The following is a 15,281-nucleotide window of genomic DNA, read 5'->3' on the forward strand; positions in this document are numbered from 1 at the left end:
GGGATCCCTTCCTGAAATCTACCTGCTAGAGACTCACCCAGAGGCATGCTCACTGTGGACTGACATTAGCTGGTTTGGCCGCACAGAACTCCTAGGTTCTGGTCGGAAACAGTTGCCACTGTAGAACATTGTAGAAGGATGAGGTGGAGGGGACTGCTTTTCCCCCATAACCTCGCTACCAGGTTATAGTGAATTTTCCGGTCAGACTGAAGGCTACCATAGATACAGCATTGATCAAACAAACGTGTATCCGCTAGTGGGAAGAAAACAATTGACTTAACCTACTCGGTAAACGTGATGAAGTCCCAGCCTCCCCTCCTTGGAGGTATCCCAGCCATACCTATACAAAAGGTTCCCTCGAGGCAGCTGCAAGAATATTCCAAACACAGGACTCTGTTTCCCCAAATCAGCACCATGCTGTCATCAACCCTTCTAATTCACTGGCTGCACAAGGCAGCCTCTGGTGCAGTCCCTAAGGGTGAAGGGACAGGCCTCGCTGGATCCAAACCCCGTTTATTCAAGGGTGGGATGTCTCTAAAGGTCTTTGGCCAGGCCACATATCTTGAATACCTCTAATGTCACCAAAAAGAATCCATTTCTAGCATTCCTTATACTAAGTCACAAGTTTCACCAAACAGAAGCCCGTTTTTTTTTGTTCAGAGTGTTGATCAAAATATGGATAGTGAAAGGATTTAAAGTAGCCAGCCACTTTGGGGGATTTTGTGGTGAGTTTTTTTGTTTTTTTGTTTTAATTTTTATTAAGTTTTTTATTTCAATTCCAGTATAGTTAAAAAACAGTGTTATGGGCGCCTGGGTGGCTCAGTTGGTTAAGCGACTGCCTTCGGCTCAGGTCATGATCCTGGAGTCCCAGGATCGAGTCCCGCATCGGGCTACCTGCTCAGCAGGGAGTCTGCTTCTCCCTCTCCCGCTCCCCCCTCTTGTGCTCTTTCTCTCTCTCACTCTCTCTCTCAAATAAATAAATAAAATCTTAAAAAAAAACAAAACAAAAAACAAAAAAAAACGGTGTTATATTAGTTTCAGGTGTGCAATATGGTGATTCGGCAGTTCTGTACATTACTCAGTGCTCATCATGATAAGTGTATTCTTTAATCCCCATCACCTACTTTGCCCGCCACCCCACCTACCTCCCCTTAAAGTAGCCACTTTTGGAGTGTGACCTCTCAGATTAATACCGGTTGCCCAATCTGGACTTTGTATTCTTTTTTTTTTTTAAGATTTTATTTATTTTTTTGGGAGAGCGATTGAGAGAACGAGTTGGGGGGAGGAGCAGAGGGAGAAGCAGAGTCCCTGAGGAGCAGGGAGCCTGACATGGGACTCGACCCCAGGATCCTGGGATCATGACCTAAGCCAAAGGCAGACGCTTAACCAACTGAGCCACCAGGGCACCCCTGGACTTTGTATTCTTAATAGCAGGTGAGCTGATCACCCCTAGAGGTAAAGCCCAGACTCACTGGCTCATTCACAATAGAACACCAGTCAGACTCAAATACTTTTTTTCTCTTTTATTTATTTTTATTCAAGTACTTTAAATTATAGACATTGTAACCAAGTTCCATTTCTCCATCCTATTCAAAAGGTATTCAGTGGCGGGCAGGGGGCTGGATTATATCCAAAGTGACCATAAAATCCTGGATTGTTCGGGAAAGTTGCCCTGGGGCCAGCGCATCCATTTCACACCACCTTTTACTTTCAGAGGTGTCCAGTTAGGATAATAAAGTATATGGTTACTCTATTTATAGACAATGCTGTAGCACAGAACAAAAAGAACACACCCAGGAGAACTGGGTTTGAATCCTGTCTCTACCAGTTCCCAGTAGGCAGGCCTTAGGCAAATTGCCTCACCCTGATAAATTTTACATTCCTCATTTGTAAACCAAGAGTGCTTGCCCTGCCCTCCCTCCCTAGTCATTTCTTAAGGGAGGTACCAGTTATCCCACGGATGTGAATAAACTTTGTGGAGAAAACAGCACTAACAAGAGTTAGGGGTTATTCCTGTCCTTAAACCCAACTTTGGTTGATGCTTTGATTTGACTCTGGCTTGGGAGAAAACTAGCTTTAGAATATAGATGACAGGGGCTCTGCATGGCGCAGTCGGTTAAGCTTTTGGCTCAGGATGTGATCTCAAAGTGGTGAGATCGAGCCCCGCGTTGGGCTCCCTGCTCAGTTCAGAGTCTGCTTAAGACTCTCTCTGTGGCCCTGCTCTCTCTCCGTCCCTCCTCCCATCTGCTTGCATGTTTGGGCGCGAACTCTCTTTCTCAAACAAATCTTTTGACTATAGATCATGTCAACTCTTTCATGTGTCTTCCTATAGAATGGAGAGACCCCGTGGGTAGCCCTGTTTCTGCAGGAAAGTAAAAGCCCTCCCCTTCTTGCTTGGGGATTTACTTTCCCTTTATTTATTTATTTATTTATTAAGATTTTATTTATTTATTTGACAGAGAGAGACACAGCGAGAGAGGGAACACAAGCAGGGGAAGTGGGAGAGAGAGAAGCAGTCTTCCCACTGAGCAGGGAGCCCGATGCGGGGCTCGATCCCAGGACCCTGAGATCATGACCTGAGCCGAAGGCAGACGCTTAAAGACTGAGCCACCCAGGTGCCCCTACTCTCCCTTTAATTCCATCAGAGAAGAGAGCATGAGCCTTACAAGTACAACCATAAGCCTTTCCTTTGCCTTAAAGTGCATTATTGTAAACATTTTCTAGTAAAGATTCAACTTACCCTTCTTTATATGAGTAGAACTCTTTTGAGAGTTTGAGAAGACCTAACTAGTGAGAGCCAAAGGTGAAAGCCCCACCTGAGTATCCTGCCTCCTTGATGCCAGGACAGAACAAAGTTCCCATGGCAACAGTCACAACTGAGCTGAGGATGGGGTGGGGAAGCCCCGGCAGAAGTATACTGTTTTGCATAATAATGTAGTTTTATTTTTTTTCAAAGTGAAAATTGCTTTTCTTTATTATTATAAAAGTAATACATTGTAAAAACCGCCCAAATTTCGAGAAATATAAGAAAGTAAGTATTTTGGTTTAAAACTTGACCATTGTTTTTCTGCATGTATGTGTTTGTCTATGTGTTGTACATGTGTATCTATATGCATATATCTTTTATTTTAAAAAATAAAAGTGGAATCCTATTATAGACATTACTTTGAAATCTGCCTTTTTTTTTCCCATTTAAAATTGTTGAGGACACATTTCAGTAAGTATAGATCTACATCATCATTTTTATAGCTTCCTAGCATTCCATGGAGTAGCAGGGTCAGAAATTTACTTACCCAGGGCCTGACCACTTGTTATTTAGATTTGCTTAGGGGCACAGTATCTACCCCTTTTGCTGTAATTTTTTAAAAATCAATATAAGATATCTACTCTCAAAAAAAAAAGGGTATCTACTTTTAATGTACCCATGCGCACATACACATGCACACACTTTTCAAAATTCCTCCAGGGGGAGGTTTCATTTATGGATTAGTTTGTCTTCTGTGCATTTGGGTGGAAAGAGTCCCAACAGTTGAAGTGTAGACCAGGAAGAGCTAGTCGACAACAGGGCAAAGGGCAGCTCAGCTGGGAGCGGAAAGCCAGGCTACGGCGTTGCAAACTGCCTAGAGTAGGGTCACTTGCGCAGTCACCTCCTCATACACAGGAGCCTGGGTCTGGTCGTTCAGGACGCAGGGCTGCTGCTGGGAGCTTCTGTCATTCCAGTAGCCCTCCAGCGACGAAAGGGCCTCAGCGTCGGAGTTCTCCTTCCAAAAAGAAAGACTCGAGTGCATGTGCAGGTGTCTCCGTGTGGCGTGTCCCATGTCGGTATCCTGAACTCTGCAGCTGAGTGAAGCTCCTTGGGAACCCGGCCAGCAGCCCTCAACGAGCTCCGAGCCCCACAGGGCATCCACGGGAGCACCCATCGGGCTGTCACTGACATGCAGCTTCCACTCAGCGCATCCAGGCACCAGGTTCAGCAAATTAGCACTCTGAGAAGGACTAGGGAGGCAGGCCCTGCCGGGAAACAGAAGTGACCCCGGAGTGTGGGAGAATAGAAGTGAACGGCAGAGGGTGGGAAGTGGGGGCCCCGTCTGTGCTGGGACACATCGCCCTGCACACCTTCTCAGTGTTTGCAAACTGCGGGCACCGCCTGTGATGGTGGGGCAGTCAGCTTCGTGAGTCCTGGCCAGCGTTTTACACGCGGGAGACGAGAACGTTGTCAGCGTGGTTCTTACTTAGTGAAGATAAATATCTTCTTTTTTTTTAAGATTTTTAAAATTTATTTGAAAGAGAGAGAGTGAGCACAAGCGGGGGGAGGGTCAGAGGGAGAGGGAGAAGTAGGCTCCGCCCTGAGCAGGGAGCCCGATGTGGGGCTTGATCCCAGGACCCGGGATCATGACCTGAGCCCGAAGGCAGAGCTCAACCGACTGAGCCACCCAGCTGCCCCATGAAGAGAAATATTATCTTTCGGAATTTTGGTCACATCCATGTGGTCACACTAGGGCGCAGGGTAAAATTTATGACTTCCGGTGGATCGGGGTCAGGAAGTTGGAAGGCGACAGTTGTAGTGCTCTGAAGTCATCACCATTTTACAACGAGGTTTAGAACAGAATGCCCTGAATGGTGATCTTGAGTTATCACACACACACAAAAAAAGGATCAAACAATGTTCAAAGTCTTCCATTTAAGAGGACAAAGTACAGTGGGATGATCTTTTGGAAAGATTCCTGTTATAAAGTGCCTCCAATTTTTTTTTGAAGATTTAGTGTTTTTAAATTTTAAGTGGAAAGCCTTTCTACCTTCTCCCTACCTTGAATCACAAACATAACTTTTAAAAACACCAAATTTGAGGGCGCCTGGGTGGCTCAGTTGGTTAAGCGACTGCCTTCGGCTCAGGTCATGATCCTGGAGTCCCTGGATCGAGTCCCGCATCGGGCTCCCTGCTCGGCAGGAAGCCTGCTTCTCCCTATGACCCTCACCCCTCTCATGTGCTCTCTCTCTCTCTCTCATTCTCTCTGTCTCAAATAAATAAAATCTTTAAAAAAAATAAAAAATAAAAAAAATAAAAACACCAAATTTGAGGGGCGCCTGGGTGGCTCAGTCAGTTAAAGGCCTTCAGCTCAAGTCACGATCCCAGGGTGCTGGGATCGAGTTCCACGTCGGGAACTCAGTGGGGAGCCTGCTTCTCCCTTTCCCTCTGCCCCTCCCCCTGCTCCTGCGCGCGCTCTCTCTCTCTCACACTCTCTCTCTCACTCGCTCGCTCATGCATTCTGTCTCTCAAATAAATAAAATCTTTAAAAAAAAACCCAAAACACCAAATTTGACTGGAGGGGAGGAAAGAGAAATCTAAAAAAATAGCAAAATAAAATATTGTACTTCAAAATAATTGATTAAAAGAAAATTAATTAAAACACCAGATCTGAGACATATTTAATGTGAAGGTAATCACCTTCCGGAGGTATTCCTAGTGAGGTATACATGTATCTTTGTGGTATACATTACGAGGAATTTCAGTCGTTCATTCAAAACGCGTATTAAAAACTCACAGCAAGGCTTTTATGCTGGGCTAGGCGAGAGCCTTCAAGATAAAGGAGGCTCGGAACTGGCCCTCAAGGAACCTACAGTCCAGTGGTCCGATTCCAGTCAACCCACATATAAAGCCACTTTGCAAATTGTGGTGCAGTAGGGCTTAGGCTGGCTGAAATTGATACTCTCCTGAAAACCCCAGGGTATGTGGCCTCCGTGTGGGTACCACTGGCCCCGTGGCTTTGGTCATGAGTCCACATCACCAAGGATTAAGCCAAAAGCCAGTCCCAGGTAAGATCAGGAAGGCTGGCTCAGCCCCTGTGAATCCAGGCAGAAGTGAAGAGCACTGAGCTGGGCCGCAGGTCCTGACCTGAAGGTGTGCAGGGAACGTCAGGGAGGAGGACTCAAGGGGTGAAGCCAGATCTGTGGCCACAGCTACTGACACGCTTGCCTTTCTGTCTCCTGACACCTCAGACCTCTGTCCTTTTTTTTTTGGCTCCATCCTTTTCCTGAACAGCTTTCCACGTGTCTGGGCCATGTTTTGAAGACTTTACTAGTCCCTGACCTGCTTCCTCCTGTGTGTATGGACTCTGAGGCAGCTCCCCTCGCTAGGGGGAGGCCCGACTCCCAGAATGTGGGTCCAGGGCCCCAGCTCTGTCTCCCCCGATGCCATCCTCCTCCAGGGGCTGGATGTACTGTGCTCACCTGCCTTCCCAAAACCACCGTATCCGTCGACAGAGCACTATTTGTCTGGTCTATGGTAGAACCCCTTTGTGGAGCGCACCAGTACTAACTCCAAGTTTCTGCTAATATTCCATAGCCCGCTCTTAGCCCACTTTCACTAATTTGATAGGTACAGATCGGGTGGTCATGCCTCAAGGATTTTCAGAAGTTGCTAATTTTAAATAGCCTACCCTGTCTTCCCTAAATATGCCAGTGGTTGTCGAACCATGTGTTCCACTTTTGGTTTTAAAAAAGCAGTCTCTCTGCTCAGAGGAGTCACAAGTTATGTGGAAGTACTCTACTCGATTTGTATCTTGTAAGCAAATGAGTTTTCTTGCCGAGACTGTTCTCATTTACCCAGGCCCTGTATTCTTTTCAGGCAGCATGGATGCAAATGTCCTGTGGTCACCAAAACCACCTCAAATAAACCAGTGAGAGGTGCCACCTGTGCAGTCCTCTGACCACAGAGCCTCTACAGTCAACAGGAGCCTGTGCTTTTGATTAGTCCTCACCAGCTAGGCTGCTTTAGTCACTTTGAACATAAAGTCCACCTTGACCCCCAGCTCCTCTGGCTTCTATGTTTTCTTGTTGTGTTTTCGGGGAGAAAGGAAGGGAAGAGGTAGATTCATAGGCAGTGGCCAAACACTGTAGAACTCTGTAATCTTCACCTCCGGACCGTCTCCCCACTGCCCTCCACATTCGGCATCGCTGGTCATGGCCCTGAGCACTTGGGGCCCCAACAAATGTCCCCGTTCCCCCCTCTACAAACCCTGTGGCCATCTGCAGGAAGTAACTACCATGTCCCCTCGGAGGGAGTGCCCCAAACCTGCAATAAACTTACTTACGGTGTATCACGCAATAGTGATATCATTTTCTATCAAGCTGTGAGCGTGTCCACTCGGCACAGACAAGGAACACGACAGTGGGACCCTCCATTTGATCCAATATTTTCAGTGGCCTCTGCTGCAAAAGAACTCAACAGAAGCATAGCTCTGAAATACACCCATGAAGAAGACATCCACCAAACCGTGTGCTAAGCCAAATCCCTCCTACATGCAAGACAGCACACCTTGGAAATGCAAACTCCATCATAATGTTCAGCTTGGCAGGCCTGCTGGGTCACTCTGCTCAGGCTTCTCCTTAGACGAGGATTAGGGGAAGAGCCAGGGGTTAGCATGCCGGTGAACTAATCAAATCAAAGAAGGACAGGGTGCAAATGGGCTGGAGGTGGGGGCTTCCCATTGACATAGGAGCTCTGCTGTCCACATGTCCGAAGTTCACAGGCGTGAAGAAGAACCTTCTGTGTTAGGGAGTTGCAATCTGAACTGCTACCAAAAAGCCATGAAGACAATTCTGAGAAAATCTAGAGATGATGTGCTCTTATAATACAACCACTTTGGTGGCCTTTTTGGTTCAATCATTATGTGTTCTGGGAACATGGTAGAGGCAAACAAGAAAGGCTGGATGAGGAATTAGGAGACCCAGCGCTGCGTGTTATTTGCAGTTTGGCCTTGGACATGATTTGTGGCCTCTCCAGAATCTCAGTGTACTTGTCTGAAAATGGGAATGATAAAGCCCACCACTTTTAAAGTGCTTTGCGAACAGAAGACACCACGCCAGCCCAGCATGCGAGTCATCGCTCCCTCGCTCCCAGGCCTCAGCTCCTCAGCCTCAGCTTTGTTCCTTTGTTGCTTGGGCCCTGCCCATTCAGGATGTTTCTGAGGGTCAAATAATATAATCTGCATGAAGGGGACACGTAAACCATGGCATTCTACGTGAAGGGCACGCCTCGCGAAAGTTCTGGGGTCACTTTATGGAGTCAGTTGCCAACCCAGAGGCCAGGGCTGGTTTGAGACTCACTTTGCCATACCTGATCCTTCTCTCCGGTGGTGGCCCTTCCCTCGTGCTCCCCTCCCCCACCCCAGCCTTCTTCCTCCCCAGCTCCTTCCTTTGTCTTGGATGCTTTCAATTGCCTTTGCTCTTCTCTCTTATCTGTCAGGCAACTGCTGTGTTTAGCTCCAAGGGGGCTCCATTTCAGATCGCAGCGAAACCATTTCTATATATAGTTTGTAATAAAATGTGGGTTCCTTTGGGAGGAAAGGGCAGCCAGCAGGTGGGCTCATGTCCACCACCATTGTACTGCTGACCCCCGGAACCAGAGGAACAACATTTACTCTCCACAATAAATACGAATATGGCCTAAGTCACAGTGGCTTTTCCCAACAACCTGTTACTACTTACTCATTACTTTTCCCTAACCCTCTGGAGTGGGGAAGTGGCAACATTTGATTCTTCAGATCAAAGGTAGGTGATAGATAAATAGTGTAGACCAAGAAAGAACTCACTGAAAATTTAAGCCAACAGGCATTCACTTGGGCAGTTAGAATTGGAATCGAGGAGACACAGATTCTGGTAGAAACCTGGACCGTGCTCTAAGGAAGACAAAGAGGGGGCAGGGCTAGGCGTGCAGTTCTCATTCAGGTCCTCTATGCAAAAGAGGGATTGAAACTAGGCTAGCTGGGATTGGTCGGCTTAATATACCAATAAGGGATTGAACTGTGTTAATGCATGGGCTCTTTCTGAAATGAAGAGTGAGGATGATTCAGGTGTCAAGATGAGGAGGAAGTTAAGTCCCGCCTGAGGGCTTGCAGCTGGCTGAAATGTTTTTAAAAAGTTTGTGTCTCCTGCGATAAGGATGTGCAAATATTCCTCCTCCCCTAATGGCCTCCCGACCCTGTTTTAAAAAGAGACTGTCTTAGCTAGGCTTGCTTGAAATCTCCTTTGATAGATGATAGATAGATAGATAGATAGATAGATAGATAGATAGATAGATAGATAATGGGAGGAGGGCTTGAGCCCACTCAGCAATTTAAAATTTCTCACTCTTATATCTACACCCCAGTTCTCTTGGAATTCAGTTTCTCAAATCCTCAGATAACTCTAACATTTTATCCGGTTAATTGTCTTGATCCTAACCTGAGTTGGTGCTTAGCGCATTCTGGAAAGAAATGGAAAACCTGGTTAAATAAGCGATGTAAACATTCCTTTTTATTTTTCCAGATAAAAATACTTTATTCACTGTCACCAAAAGAACACAGAGTGCAGTCCTGGATAAAGGAGAAAGCTTGACCCCAGCAACCCTAAACCCAAAGGGGACAGGGAAACCTTTCTCGGGACCAGGACAGAAACAGCCCAGGGACACGGCCCCCTCCGTCTGCTTCCTGTGAGCCTCGGTGATCTCACTGCACGGAGCAGGGAGCTTGGAAGTCCCTTTCCTGTGTCTTGAAATCTCCGTTCAGCACGCCCCTTTTTTCTCCTCTGGGATTTGCCAACTTCCAAATCCCAGGGCTTCTGCAGTCACCCCCAGATGTGCACCAAGGCCTCAGCATCTGCACGATCTCCTAAGTCAATCTCAAAGTAAAAGATGCTTCGAGGAAGCACCCGGTTCCTTCTGCTAATAACGGCAGTTTGTCATGTGACACCTGCCCCTCCCCCCCCACTGATTCTCTCCGAAAACCCCCCACCCACCCCACCAATAAACTAGGTTGACGTCTATCCTTTATCTGCCAACATCTCCATTTCCTTCAAGGTGGTAATCTTTTGCTTTTGTTATTTAAGTTCTGCTTTATTCTTAATTGTTCCCCAATTGCTTTGGGGCTTGCATAAACAGTTAACAAAAACACGGCGCACGAGGCAGCCGTTTCGCTTTCTGTGCTTGTTGTTCTTGGCACTGGGTCAGTTCTATGAACTTCTGGTGTCCAACTGGTAGGACCTGAAACTCTGTGTTTAACAAGTGCCTGTAGTCAAAACAGTTGGCGTGTGCAAGCTCGGCTAGTTGGTGCTTCTGCAGCTGGTCAGCCGCGGGTCCCGGACCCTGCAGAGCACCGGATCTCGTTGCTCTGGTTCAGGGTTGGGCTTTTGTTGTTTAGTTGTTTTTTGTTTTTGTTTTTTCCTTTTTTTTTTTTTTTTTGTGATGGCATCCGTGCTAATGTGGATCTCTTCAGGTTCCAAAAGTACAACATGTTTACAGTCGTCGTACAATCAGATTAAGTTGGCAGCCTGAGTCTCTGTGTAAGTGGTTTTAGTTTACATTTCTTCTTCTAGCAGGATGTTTTGCATAATTTTGCTGATCCTGGGTTATTTATAGACTTTTCTGAAGAAACGGGGATGCATGAGCGTTTTCTGTTCTGGCTGGGGAAAGTGAAATCCGCGTCTGCAGGGAGGGAAACGGTCATGCCTGTGCATCAGGAGGATTATTTTAGCTCCTGAAAATTAATGTCTCCTCGAGGTCACTTGATAACATTCCGGAGCGTCCCGTCCAGCCCCTGACATCGGATACCCTGAGGATTGTCTTAGGACGGGTTGTTTTCCTGTGGTCGGTCAGAAATGGAGTAAAATGAAAGTCATGATGCCATTTCCTCCGGGGCACTCTGGGAGGGTGGATGCAGTGATTGGGTATTGTTTCAAACGGCCGGAGTGTGTTTGCGGTGGCTGATCTGTCCCACCCGCGGCTACCGCAGGCCGCCCAGAAGCCGCTTGGCGGGACCCACCGAGAGCCGGGGGAAGGGGCAGAGGAAGGCCGGCTGCTGGAAAGTCGGTGGCTATCAAAGTTTGTCCTCCTCTACATGCCAGTGATCCTCGGGTGTTTAGAACGTTAAAAAAGAGAAATCATCGACCTCAGGGTGGCATACCGGCTAATGCATTATCCGTTTGATCTTCTGGCCTAGGGCTAGCACCTTCGGGTGGCACCTTTGGGGGTGGGTGTGTACAGGAATGAGGAAGTCTGGGCACGCTTGAAATCACTAAGCCGGAATGAACACTCCATGAAAGGGCTTCCCATAATATTTACTAGAACAGTTGGCTAAAAATTGCTCTGCTTTCCCCACTGAATGGCTGCATAATTAAATCACCCCTTGATAGCGTACCTTGAGCACCTCCCATCTCTGTGTGGCGGCTCCCGGGATTTGCATGGGTAAGTAGCACGTTCTCCAGCATAATGAGCGCGGAGTCCCAGCCTAATGGTCCAGGAGAACGTTGTAAATGAGACACTTCATTGTGCCTCGGGTTAAATATTTTAAACCAAACACATCAGAAGGGAGGGAGAAAACAGTAAGCATCTTTTGGGCCACGTGAAAGGCCTTCTAAGTGGGGAGTCGGCCCTGCTGCAGGCCCTTGGGTCCCTCGCAGGCAGGTCCACACCTCGTCTCTCACCTCCCACCATCAGCGACTCGCACACTCAAATGAAAATGGATGGTTGAGACGGAAATTTCCAAGGTAGTAAACGTGGTGTCGTTGTAACCGCTGAGTGCTGCCGAGAGCAGATTTCTTTTTCTCCTCCATGTTTCTCTCATCCTTAGGGAAGTGGGGCTTTGTTGGTGGTGCTTTGGTTTGGTTTGGTTTTATTTTGTTGGCCCCCTCTCACCTTGCAGAGAATGATGATGAGGCTGTCTTGCTTCCGTTCTCTTAACTTAGAGCGTGCCCTCTGCTTCCTCACAGGAGCCCCGCTGAGCTGGTGAAGGACAAGGTAAGCCCTTGGGTCCCAGCAGAAAGAGGCTGAAGATGGGGCCTGGCTTGCACAGCAGGGCTGGGGAGTTAGAAGGCAGGCACGGACATTTATCCGTCAGACCTCCGCCTCCTCGTTGCCCATCCAGACCCCGGGACTGCACTGCAGATGTGAGGAGACCCTTTGTTCTCCTGTGATTCTCATCTGCCTCCAAGGACGCGGTCCCTACAACACTTCCCTCTTCCTCCTCCTGTATGGAGGTTGAGATAGGATTTGAGGCTCATCTTTTGAGGGGGTCGGAGGTGTGTGTTGGTTTGTGTGCATCTCAGCTAGTGGTGATTATTGGGGCCCTCACTCCGCCGTGTAAATAACCTCATGACCAGAGTGAATGAAGAGACATGAACGGAACCTATAGGCTTTTCTGATGGAGTTGGAGAGGGATGGCGGTGAATACAGCAAGGTTTCCCGGTCATCCTGCCCTGAGACTTTTGCATTTGAATTGGCCAGTCCCGCCCACCCTGGGGTCCTTGGGAAAGTGAAGGCACAGCCCTTTGCCAGCTTCCCAGAGCACGTCGCCCCTCCCAGGCCCTCCAGACATCTGCCTGCCAACACCTTTCAAATACCTTCCTTCCTTGCTTTGATCCCGGCCGCTGGCCCGAGAGCTGTGGTTGGATTGATAATTGATCGGTGTGTCCGGGCCCCTTAGCAGCAGTAAGCATTTGTGGGTTCATCTGGGGGTCCACTCCTGGCCCCCAGGGAGTGGTTCTGATGGGCCCCACACTCAGTGGGAAGCCCAGGGTCTGGCAGGGTCCTGGAGGCTGCTGGAGGGCCGAGGCATCCAGGCAAACTTGGAGATTGGGTGGATTCCCAATTCCCAATACCCAAGACAACATTGGTCCAGAAGATCTGAGTTCGGTTGTCAAACCTATGAGAGTTTGCTGGTGGCTGCTTCACTCTGCTACTAGCCCACTCATCCCCAAGGTCTTACCCTTTTCTGGAATAACAGCAATGACATGTAGATTAGGCGGAACCTCCAAGGGTAGGAGGCCAAACCAGAAAGTTAGCTGATGGAAGGAGTTGGTCACTCCTCGGCTGTGGCTTGGTCACCCTGTTTCATCCCAGACACTTGTGCGCCTGTCGGCTACCTCAGCTTCGGGCCTCCGGGGAGGGCAGGATTTGCCAGCCTTCAAGGACCAGTAGACTGTCCCCACTTTGACCTTGCTACAGTTTGCAAAGTGGCACGTCTCAGACTAAGGAGGAAAATACATTTGATCCACAGCATGTCAGAGGTTAGGAGTCCCTTGTCCACTGTCCTCCATCCTGTACTTTTTCTCTCCAATCTGGTGAATGGGGAGGGTTTTTAAGTAAATCAATTGCATGAATTTGCTAGGGCTATTATAACAAAATACCACAGACTGGGTGGCTTAAACCACAGAAATTTATTTTTTCACATTGTGGAGGCTGGAAGTCCCAAGATCAAGGTGCCGGCAGGCTTGGTTTCTCTGGAGACCTCCCTCCTTTGGCTTGTGGAAGGCTGTCTTCTTGCTGTCTCTTCATCAGGTTGTCCCTCTTCTTACCAAAGGACTCCAGTCATACTGGAGTAGAGCCCACCCTAACTGGCCTCATTTTTAACTTAATCACCTCTTTAAAGACCTTATCTGCCCATTCAGTCACATTCCGAGGTACTGGGGATTGGGACTTCAACATAGGAATTTGGGGGCAACATAATTCAGCCCATAACACCGGTGGACTCAGCTTGGTCCCAGCTCAGCTCCATTCCTTAGCAGCATCAGCAACACTGCAGTAACCAGCATGATGTAGAGGTTCGTCTGTGGCTTGTTCCTGTGCATATGAGTGTAGAGAATCAGGCACCATCTCTCTGTGTGGGTGCATAGTCAAAGGGAACACAATGAGAAAAAGACAAAATATGTTCAAAGGCACAAGAAGAAGTCACCGGTGGCTGTGAAAGTCTGAGTAAGCTTTCATGTGTCCTGTGATGATTTTTAGATGATTTCAGCAGCCCACCTGTCTTGAGGGAGGCTGTTGTAGGGGTGGGTTGAGCAAGGGTCGCTCGCAGACCATTGGGCCCCAAAAGTCATCTGACAGAAAGTGTTACCTTCCCTTCTGGGCCCCTTCCTCCCGGTGCCTTTCTGGGCAGACTCCCTGATCTGTGAGTAGTTTCACTGGCATGATCCTCTCAGTGTCCTGCCAACAATTATATATATATATTTAAATCTGCCCTCAGTGTTCATTCCCTCTGGAAGTTGGGGAGCCAGCCTTACATGGACCAGGAGAGGAAAATTTAGCCAGTTATGTCTCCCATTTCAACGGCTGCTCTTTTCCCAGGGGCCTTTGGTTGACCATTCATCTCCTTCCCTCTTCCCTTGCTGTGGGACGTCTTTGACCCGGAGATGCTAGGGGCCAGCAGGTTGCCCTCTGACTGCCCTTTGCAAAAAATTTCCCCTAAGATCTTTTCTCAATAAAGAACATTTGTTCCCTAAGAAGGCGTCCACCCGGGCGCCTGGGTGGCTCAGTTGGTTAAGCGTCTGCCTTCGGCTCAGGTCATGATCCTGGAGTCCCGGGGTCGAGTCCTGCATCGTGCTCCCTGCTCAGCAGGGAGTCTGCTTCTCCCTCTGACCCTCCCCCTCTCATGTATCTCTCTCTCTCAATCTCTCTCTCAAATAAATAAATAAAATCTTAGGAGGAAAAAAAAAAAGGCGGCACCCACCCTCAGCCAAGACGAGAGCAGGGTTCCCTGGGGCCCCACCTTGAGAATGGCAGAGACAAAAGCCTGGTGTTCTTGGAAACTGCCACTCCGTTCAGAAACCCAAGGATGAGTTGTGGTCAAGCCACAGGGGAGCTAAGAGCAGCCCCCACAGCCCTTCACTACCTGCTGGGTTACTGCTGCAGATGACTCAGGTTCTGGTCTCGGCAGCAGGGCCATGGAGAGACAGTGTGTTCCTGCAGGCTGGTGGGAGGATCCATTGCCCTTTGCAATCCAGCCTGGATTTCGGTCTGAGACGAGGGAGAAGGTGATTGCTGTTGGGAGGGGAGGTCAGGAGTCGGCTCCCTTGCAGCAGTCCAGCTGCCCTGTACTGAAAGGCCTGCCTGGCCGGCTGAACGCTGCCACTGGTTCTTCCTAGGCATAACAGCCGTTTTCTGCCAATGGAGGCAGGATCTGGGTTGTTTATAACAGTAATGATCATAAAACTGTTCTTTTATGTTTGCATAGCCTGACCCAACTTTTAAGCCTCTTTTACGTGCCTGATCTCGTTGACTCCTCCTTATAGCCCTGGGAGGGCAGGTATTGTTAAGCCCAGAGCATGGAAATTCTGGAAGGAGAGCCAGGGTTGAGACTCCAGCTCCTGGACTCCAATGCTCCTTCTCTTGATTCTAGCTGCCTACTGTCTGTATCTGGTTGCCAATAAGGAGGTAGTTTGGCAATTGGAAAACCAGGTGGTTGGGTTTTTTTTTTTTTATTGTATTTCTTGTCAGCTATAAAAGCAACATTTGATTGCTCAATGTGTGCAAT

General features: G+C 48.3%; 1 protein-coding gene and 1 long non-coding RNA gene across 5 annotated transcripts in view; one reads left to right on the forward strand and one right to left on the reverse strand.

Annotated features, from left to right (window-relative positions):
* Positions 1-15,281, forward strand: part of ATXN7L1 (ataxin 7 like 1) — a 229,341-nt gene that overhangs the window by 149,100 nt on the left and 64,960 nt on the right. The window lies entirely within an intron of this gene.
* On the reverse strand, positions 13,170-14,954 carry LOC144379725 (uncharacterized). Its single transcript, XR_013443086.1, has 2 exons — positions 14,640-14,954; positions 13,170-13,628 (listed from the first exon to the last, which is right to left on the reverse strand). It is a non-coding gene; the product is annotated as an uncharacterized LOC144379725 (long non-coding RNA).

The sequence above is a fragment of the Halichoerus grypus genome, chromosome 12, assembly GCF_964656455.1.
Source record: "Halichoerus grypus chromosome 12, mHalGry1.hap1.1, whole genome shotgun sequence".
NCBI lineage: Eukaryota > Metazoa > Chordata > Mammalia > Carnivora > Phocidae > Halichoerus > Halichoerus grypus.